The 8,622-nt window shown below is 38.1% G+C and overlaps 1 protein-coding gene across 1 annotated transcript in view; it reads left to right on the top strand.

The window, feature by feature from the left end:
• The first annotated feature begins 5,714 nt into the window (after window positions 1–5,714).
• Window positions 5,715–8,622, top strand: part of LOC123984635 (NLR family CARD domain-containing protein 3-like) — a 25,594-nt gene continuing 22,686 nt past the window's right edge. Inside the window, exon 1 of the mRNA XM_046071648.1 lies at window positions 5,715–5,737. The gene's annotated coding sequence lies outside the window, so the exon portion shown is untranslated. The remainder of the gene's footprint in view (window positions 5,738–8,622) is intronic.

Here is an 8,622-nt window from a genome sequence, read left to right as displayed (position 1 = left end):
TTATCAACTTAGAAATATAGCAAAAATTCGATCTATGTTAACTTTTAAGGACACCGAGACCATTTTACATGCCTTCATCTCATCACGCCTGGATTATTTCAACAGCCTTTTCACCTGTTTAATCCCAAAATCTATTGATCGACTCCAGACTGTCCAGAACTCAGCTGCCAGGCTTTTAACCAGAACAAAGAAATATGACCACATTACTCCTATTTTAGCTTCATTACACTGGCTCCCAGTATGTTTTAGAATTGACTTTAAAATTTTATTGATCACTTTTAAAGCTCTTCATGGCCTCTCGCCTTGTTATATTTCTGACCTTTTAGTCCCATACGCACCAGCACGTACCTTGAGATCCTCGGGCAGAGGTCTGTTGTCCCTTTCCCGATCTTATTTGACTTTATTTTATCCATTTTATTTTATTGTATTTTACAAATTTTATATTTATGTTAAACGTGTATTTTAGTCTTTTCAATGTTTTCTTGCTTTTATCTTGTATTGTTTTTGTATTATTGTCTTTACACTTGTTAAAGCACTTTGTAAATTGTTTTTGAAAAGTGCTCTACAAATAAAGGTTATTATTATTATTATGCAGTATATGTGCAGTATTTCATTGGAGGTGAAGCAATTGAACACTGTCTGCATTTTCAATTTATTAGTGCAAAATTCTTTTGAGGAAACTTCTCAGATATTTTCAGGAAATTATTCATAAATTACAGATAGAAGCATCACCGTCGCTTTTTTAGTTCCTTTGAATTGTAGTGACTCGGATATTAAGACTTTATCAAATACAGTGAAGTCATGACAGCTGATATATCAACATATAAGGAGAATTTGAATAAATGAACAAATTATTATTTAAGTTATTTAAGACACTACTTAAATTACATTAAGAGACAAAACAAAATGAGAGCAAGTAAACACAGTGCTGCATCCATGTGTCAAACACTGTGTATCATAAAACTTAAACAATAAACACACAAATATAAAAATATTAGTTATCTTGCTTACACATTGATAAATCTTCTCCTAAATATGTACTGTAATCTACATTCTGTCATATTAAACAGACTGTGATGTTGATGATCCATAAGAGCAAGATGGCGCCATGGACAGCCGCCTCTGGATTACGCTCCGTAGTGCTTTTTGTGTTTTGTTTAGTAACGCTGTTTTCTGCCATCTCTTAAATATTGGACTCTCAACTGCTCATACTATTCCACCGCTCCTTAACGAACCTGGAACTTTCCCAGAGTTTTTATTTGGAGGAGCAGCAGCTCTGTTTTGGATCTTTCGAAAATGGTGCAGGGGAAAACGAGCAGGCGCGCAGGTTAAACTGAGACAATGGGGTTTCCGCTCTATGCTCCCTTCAATTCACCTGGCGAATGTCCGCTCTCTAGCCAACAAAAGACTCCCTGCTCATTGTTCTTGGGGATTTCAACAGAGCAAACCATCTTCAAACAGTCACCTTCCCTTCCCTTCACCTTATATGTAGCAACAGCAAAAAGTGAATTGAACATAAATTAAAATCATGTCAAACAAAAACTGGGTTAAAGCTCCAGAAAAAAATGTTCAGTGGACTTTGAGTTCAGATTATTCACTCACAAAGATTCAGTAGTTTCATCCCCAAAAATGTTAACAGGTTAGAAATGGGGGGCTTCTGTGCTGAGTTGAACTGTGTTTGTGTTCCCTATAAGTCTGTGAAAGAACATTTAGTTAATTTAGTGAAAAGCACATGTGGTGTCCGAACAATAATGCTGCAATGATGTGTTGAGAAGAAACCCGCTTGACACTGTTCTTAATCATAAAAGTTTATTACATCAAGGAGTTCAGCATCAATTACAAGCTCTGCAGCAGCTTGGAGAGTGACCCAGCCCGATGGCCACTCTGTCTCTCTGTACATCAAACACAGCTTATATAGGATATGTTTAGGTATCTGCTAAATACCATATAAGGGTCTGAGTCTGCAAACTAAGGCTCCAATCCATATAAGGGCACAGTACTGTAGGATATGTGTAGGTATCTGTTAGATACCATAGAAGGGTTCAGTCCCTACATAAACACTAATCACTGCTCTCCCCTTGAAAGGTCACTAATCCTCTATCCAGCTGCTACAGTGTTATTTTAAACTGTTATGCGTCAAATGCAGATTTGTTATACACCACATATTCCCCCCTGCGAGACTTAATTGAGTCTCGAAAAAAAAAAAAGAGATCAATTTCTCCAACACATGCTTCTTGCAATATTATTTTTCACAATATATCAACTTTATGGAGTGTGAGAACGAAAAACCTGTCCGGCAGCCTTCATTCCAAAATGCCCTCCAAGACAATCTAGACAGGAAACTTTTCTCACGGCCCCTCTGCCTCAGGCGGCCACGCATGGTACTCCAGTTCGATTAATAAAATACATCTTTATCAGTCAATGCAGAGATATGGTTTAGCCAATACATGTGAAAACCTCAGGAAATTAAATAAATCAAAACAATGTCCGAATTCAGGCTCGTCAACCCATCGGACCCTCCAACGGACCTTTCCCTGCCTAGACACTATATCCCTAAGCATCAAGAAAAAGAAACAACCTGAGGTCCCCAAATATTAACTCCCATAACTGAAAGTATAAGTCTTTACACAGTTAACACAAAAAGAATATGATAGTTAATTAAGTATTATTCATTCAAATATGTATTCATATCTATATCAAAGCAGACATAGGAAGGTATTCCACTGCAGCTCGACTTCCAGTGTAGTGTTGATGCAATCCAGATGTTTCCACACCGTCCTTGTCCAGAGTCCATTCATATTGTCCTTGTTTGAGTATTTGAATCCCCATCTGTACATCCCCATATACTCTGGAAGAAAAGAAAACACCAACCAGTCTCTTGTTGCAAATAACACATGAAAATTAAAACCTCAATGTATGGAAATACAAAGTAACATTAAAATGGATATCTTTCCATCATTACTTCATCTGGTTCCACTTCATCATCTCTATCTGAATCAGCCATAGTTAACAAAGGCATCTGAGTGTTCTCCCCAGGCATTACCACTCCAACCCATCTCAATATCATAGCTTTCGCAAAAGTCAATAGCACCGTACAAAAGCAAAACATCAAACACAGCCCTACAAAAGCTGCTACCAAAATCTGAACCACCACTGCTCCCACTGGTCCTAACTGATTTTGTAGCCAAGTATTTGCTGACCATCCAGCTCCCTCAGAGTGACCAAACGCAACCTCTTTAATGCATCTATAACACTAGTGATATTATCAGAACTATCGGGGATCAAAGTATAACAACCGTCCCCGTCAAGTTCATAGCCACACACAAACCTCCTTGTTTGGCTAAAATATAGTCAAGAGCCATGTCATGTTTCAACAATGTCAGTCTGTGACTTCTTTGAGTATTTGACAGAAGATTAAACAATCGTATAGTTTCATTTGCAAAACCCCATTAATTTTTTCACAAATCCCTTGACTTTGTGGGTGATAAACTGCTCCAAGACGTTGTTTAATTCCCAATTTGTGCAAAATCAATTTCACTGTTTTATCCACAAACTCTTTCCCATTATCTGACGATATTCGATCTGGAAGTCCCCACCTGCTTATGACCTCTCTACACAAAAACTTGGCAACCGACTGAGCGTCTTTGAGCTTTGTTGGACAGGCCTCTGGCCATCGTGAAAATCTATCCACAACCACTAGCATGTATCTTTTCCCTTCAACTGGTTTTATCATATCGACAAAGTCAACAACTAACTCACGCATAGGGCCCCTTGGGGTGGGAATGTAACCAGGAGGAACAGTCACACCCCTGCGGACATTATTTTTCAGACAGATTGTACAGGAGAACAAAAACCAAAAAAGCAAACAACAATTTAGTCCTTTTATGTACTCACAAGGTTATTTCCACCGTAAAATAAGAGTGTTAACTCTCTGAGTAATCATAATCTATTTTCCCTAACTTTTTGACGTACCTACGTTAACATGCAAGCTAAGGAACATCGGTGTCATTTACACTGGGGATGCTGGGGACACTCTTCACTCCTATTTAAAGCTTACTCTGTTAAAAAACGTTCTGAAATATAGCTTGTGGTTCAAAAAAAAAAAAACCTCAAATGAAATGCAAGTAAAATATAGAAAAAACAAATGTGCACTTCCCAAACAAAACCCAACTGCTGATTATGAAATGACCCAAACCATACAGCAGCATTAATCAATAACTTTAACAAATTTCATAACACAGTTTTCCCCTTGACCAAATTTCCCTTCTCTATTTCTTTATTCATATATATTTTCTTTAATCCTCGCCTTATCCCCCTCTGCATAGTCTGTCATACACACAGCCGAGACACAGCAGGGGCAGCTCTCCACACACACACACATGGTAGCTATCCAGTCAACAAGGCATGCATTCCTTCACACTGTTTATACAGCATGCTTCCGCCGCACCCTTTTCCTTTATTTCCTTCCTAAATTTGTGCTTCCTCGAGTTTGCAGATATTTAATGAGAGGCCACTTTGGACATAGTTCGTCAACACATGTATCGAGAGGTAACTTACAATAAAATTTTTATTCTACAAGCTCCCAGTTCCTTTGAACGGACCCGAAAATTAACCTAGTTCCTTTCCAGGATTTGCGGCCCATCTAAGATCGCCTTTCAAGGGCTTTTTGTCCAGATCTGCGGCGTCCTAATCCTTATATTACCTTTTTCCTTATCCTTATATTTTCTTCCTTATCCATATTAAGTTTTTATTCAAGCCGAATGACCCTGGCCAGGGTTACACTCTCTCTTTTACCCTTAATCCAATTTACCTATTCCTTAAAGCCTAGTTTCACGCGACAGTAGTTTCCATCCCACATGATTTACGGTTAAAAGAATCTGAGGGCCCATATTCTTAATCTTTGCAAAGTTATGAAAGCTCACTTCCCGTTACTCCTAGGCTATTCCTTTTTCTTCCTTTTATATCTAACTATCTGTCTTCATTACATTCACACACACACCCCTTTTTGCGTTATCCACAACGCACACAAAATTTAGAAGGGAGTCTTCTCACACATCCACCCGCAAGCATTCACACGGGATCGAACCGGTGTACCCTTTAACGCACACACAGACACACGAACTGACCACAGTTTATGAGAAAACTCACCCTAAACGCCAGCTTCTGGAGCGGGAGTCAGCTCGACGGTGCCTGTGATGGGACGATGAATTCTGGCACAACACGGTCCCTTCGTGGTCGCCAATTTCTGTAGTGTCCGAACAATAATGCTGCGATGATGTGTTGAGAAGAAACCCGCTTGACACTGTTCTTGATCATAAAAGTTTATTACATCAAGGAGTTCGGCATCAATTACAAGCTCTGCAGCAGCTTGGAGAGAGACCCAGCCCTCTATCCAGCTGCTACAGTGTTATTTTAAACTGTTATGCGTCAAATGCACATATGTTATACACCACACACAAAACTTATTTATTATTTCATTTATCAGTTCTATCAGTTTTTTAAATGAGGTTTATCATTTAAACTTCATTTAAGTTCCAACATTTTGACCAAAACCCATTTTAATTAAGAGAGACGCTCACAGACACATCATGTTAAACACACACATACAGACAGATTTCGAGTAAATGGAGAGGAGGAGCAACAGCATTTAAAACCTGGAAGTGAACGTATTTCTTTCAGTTCAGACTCCATTTAGAGTCGACAGGGCAGAAGGAGGAAAACTGAAGGCTGAGGCAGGGTGAGTGTTAATCCAACATTTTTTATTATATTACCGTCAAAGTCTCTGAGTCAGTTTTCTCCCTGTGGACTGGAGAGGAAAGAAAAGTTAGAGTGAACACCTGTTGTACTGTGGCCGCTTGAGCAGCCCGTAAAAAAAGCACAGGAAGCGTCGTTGCCTCACTTCGATTATTTTCCAGCTAAGATCCTCGACAGCCCGCTCGACTTCAATCTCAAAACGTGTTTTGCTACGTTTTTGTCGCTGAACTCGCCCCAGTTCAGTTAGTCCGGTCCAGGGGTGCTTCTCAAAACTGTTAAACCCAATCCCAGTGTCCACCCTCACAGACTGTGAGGCGCCTTCCCGGGAAGTCCGTGAGGACACTGTTATCACATCTTTTGTCTCTAGTTCAGAGGAGTTTTTTTTTCTTTCCATATTCCGTGTGCGTCCTTGAGAAGTGAGTACAGTATCTAGTTTGTTCGGTTTATCACGTGTGATGTTGCCGTGTGTTTTATCACCCTGTCTCACTTCCTAGCATATATTATATATTGCTGTGGTTGTTTTCATGTTTATAATCTATATCTATATCTAGAGAGAGGGAGAGAGCGAGAGCTGGAGAGAGGGAGAGAGAGACTTTTGATTTTTCAGCATCTTTATTTAACAAAAGATTACTTACATAAAAACAATATATATTTTGTTACAAATTTCTTTTTCTTTTTTTTTTATAAAAATAATGCAAAGTGAAGTTCATTATCAATGACAGAACACAAAGCCCTTCTGTGACACAATATTCCTTGAAAAACATTTAAAGAGTCCATTACTTTATAAAAACGAAAATCAATTACAATCCTCGATTTGATCATAGCTGCAAACACCCTTTCAACATTATATTCACTTTTTTGCTCAATTTTATTTCTTCTACTAATGTAAATTGCCATTTTCGCTTTACCCAAAATAAAATTCAACAAATGACACTCATACTTTCGCCTTTGAACATATTTAAAACCTAAAATAAAAGTTTGCACAGAAAACTTCTCATTAAAACAATTAAAAAGATTCTGAAAACTATCAAATAAAGGCTTTAGTCTTGAACAATACAAAAAGGTATGAAAAACAGTTTCTCTCTGGAAACAAAAAGGACATTCTTTGCCAACATCTGGATTTAAAACAGAAATAAAAGCATTAACAGCAATAATGCCATGCAAAATTCGCCATTGTAAATCTCCATCTCTTTTAGCCAACGGTGGCTTGTACAATGCTCTCCACTCTGGTCTGACATTGTCATTCATCTGTAAAACAGTACGCCATGCCGTGTCAACTCTTTCATGTAGACCCTTTTTGTTAAAAGATTTTACACAAGCTTTATAAAACATTTTTCCACTACTTTCATACAAATCCATATCTGTAACGTTTCAGATTCTAGAAAAAATCCTGCATATTCACCTAAATTTGGTGTAAGAAACAGAATTGGAAACGGATCCGACTCGTTAGGGATAACTTCCCCTTCCCAGTAATTTTGAAGCATTTTTTTTTCTTCCGTTGTAAAGGCAGAGTTCAGTTTCTGTAACACTTGCGCCACAATTCAAATAAATTTAACTCCCAACAAAACAGCTACATCTTGAACTTTATCAAAACTTGGGCCAGCCACTTTAATTAAACACCCAAGTGTTGTCATCTTAGATTTAATAAAATCTGCCGACATTGTCCCACATGCTCCTAAAATGTCCAAACGTGATCCATAAAACAGAGGTTCTTTCAACAGCCAAGACAATGATGACATAGAATCAGTTCTTTTAACTTGAAAGAGGTCCCAAACTTTAAAAAGATTCTTGTAAAACTCCGGCAATCTGGATGTGTTGATTTTTCCGGGATTTAACAAGAACAACGACTTGTCCAAACATAGTCCTTCAGCAGTCTTTAGGATCGTCCTGGCCACTGGCCTCCAGCTTAGGTTCTCCGGACCAGTGAGAAAGCGCTGTATAAATTGTAGCCGAAAAGCTGCGGTCCTACTCTGCAAATATACAAGTCCTTGTCCTCCTTCTTCTTTTGGTAGATATAACACATTATGAGGTATCCAATGCATTTTTTCCCCAAAAAAATCTATTAAAGGGGACTGAATCTTAGCAAGTATCGATGCAGATGGATCAATACAAGCCAGTCGATGCCATAGGGAAGAGGCCACCAAATTATTAATAATCAGAGTACGTCCTCTATATGATAAACTCTTAACAATCCATTTCCATTTCATTAGACGTCCTTTAATTTTTTCAACTGATCCCTCCCAGTTTTTTTGAACAATCGTTTCATCTCCCAAAAACACTCCTAAATATCTTAAACCATCTTTTCTCCAACTTAACCCACTTGGGAGTATTGGTACCCCTCTTTCCCACTTTCCTACTAACACTGCTTCGCTTTTACCCCAATTAATTCTTGCTGAAGATATAGTTTCAAAATCTCTCAATGTTTTTAATAATAAATCCACGTCATTTTGTTTATTAAGTATAATGACAACATCATCAGCGTATGCTGACAAACACAAAGTGCTGTTACAGGCTTGTAAAGATACCCCTTCTAAAACTCTTCTCAATTTATTTAAAAGTGGTTCTATTGCCAAAGTGTAAAGTATTCCTGACAGAGAACACCCCTGTCTTACCCCCCGACACACTCTAAAAGGAGCACATAAGCCAACGTTAACTTTCAGTAGACTCTCAATGTCAGTGTACAGAATTTTAATATAACCAATAAAATCAGAACTAAAACCAAATGCTTGCAAAGTTTTCCACAGATAATCGTGTTCTACATGATCGAACGCCTTCTCTTGATCTAAGGAAATCAAACCCATGTCGACTCCCAATATTTTTGAAACATCAAATAAATCTCTTATAAAATGGATATTATCAAAAATTGAT

The sequence above is a fragment of the Micropterus dolomieu genome, linkage group LG01 (assembly GCF_021292245.1).
Source record: "Micropterus dolomieu isolate WLL.071019.BEF.003 ecotype Adirondacks linkage group LG01, ASM2129224v1, whole genome shotgun sequence".
In the NCBI taxonomy this organism is placed as follows: Eukaryota; Metazoa; Chordata; class Actinopteri; order Centrarchiformes; family Centrarchidae; genus Micropterus; species Micropterus dolomieu.
The sequence above is the reverse complement of the archived record's forward strand: the minus strand, read 5'-3'. Positions and strand labels throughout refer to the sequence as shown.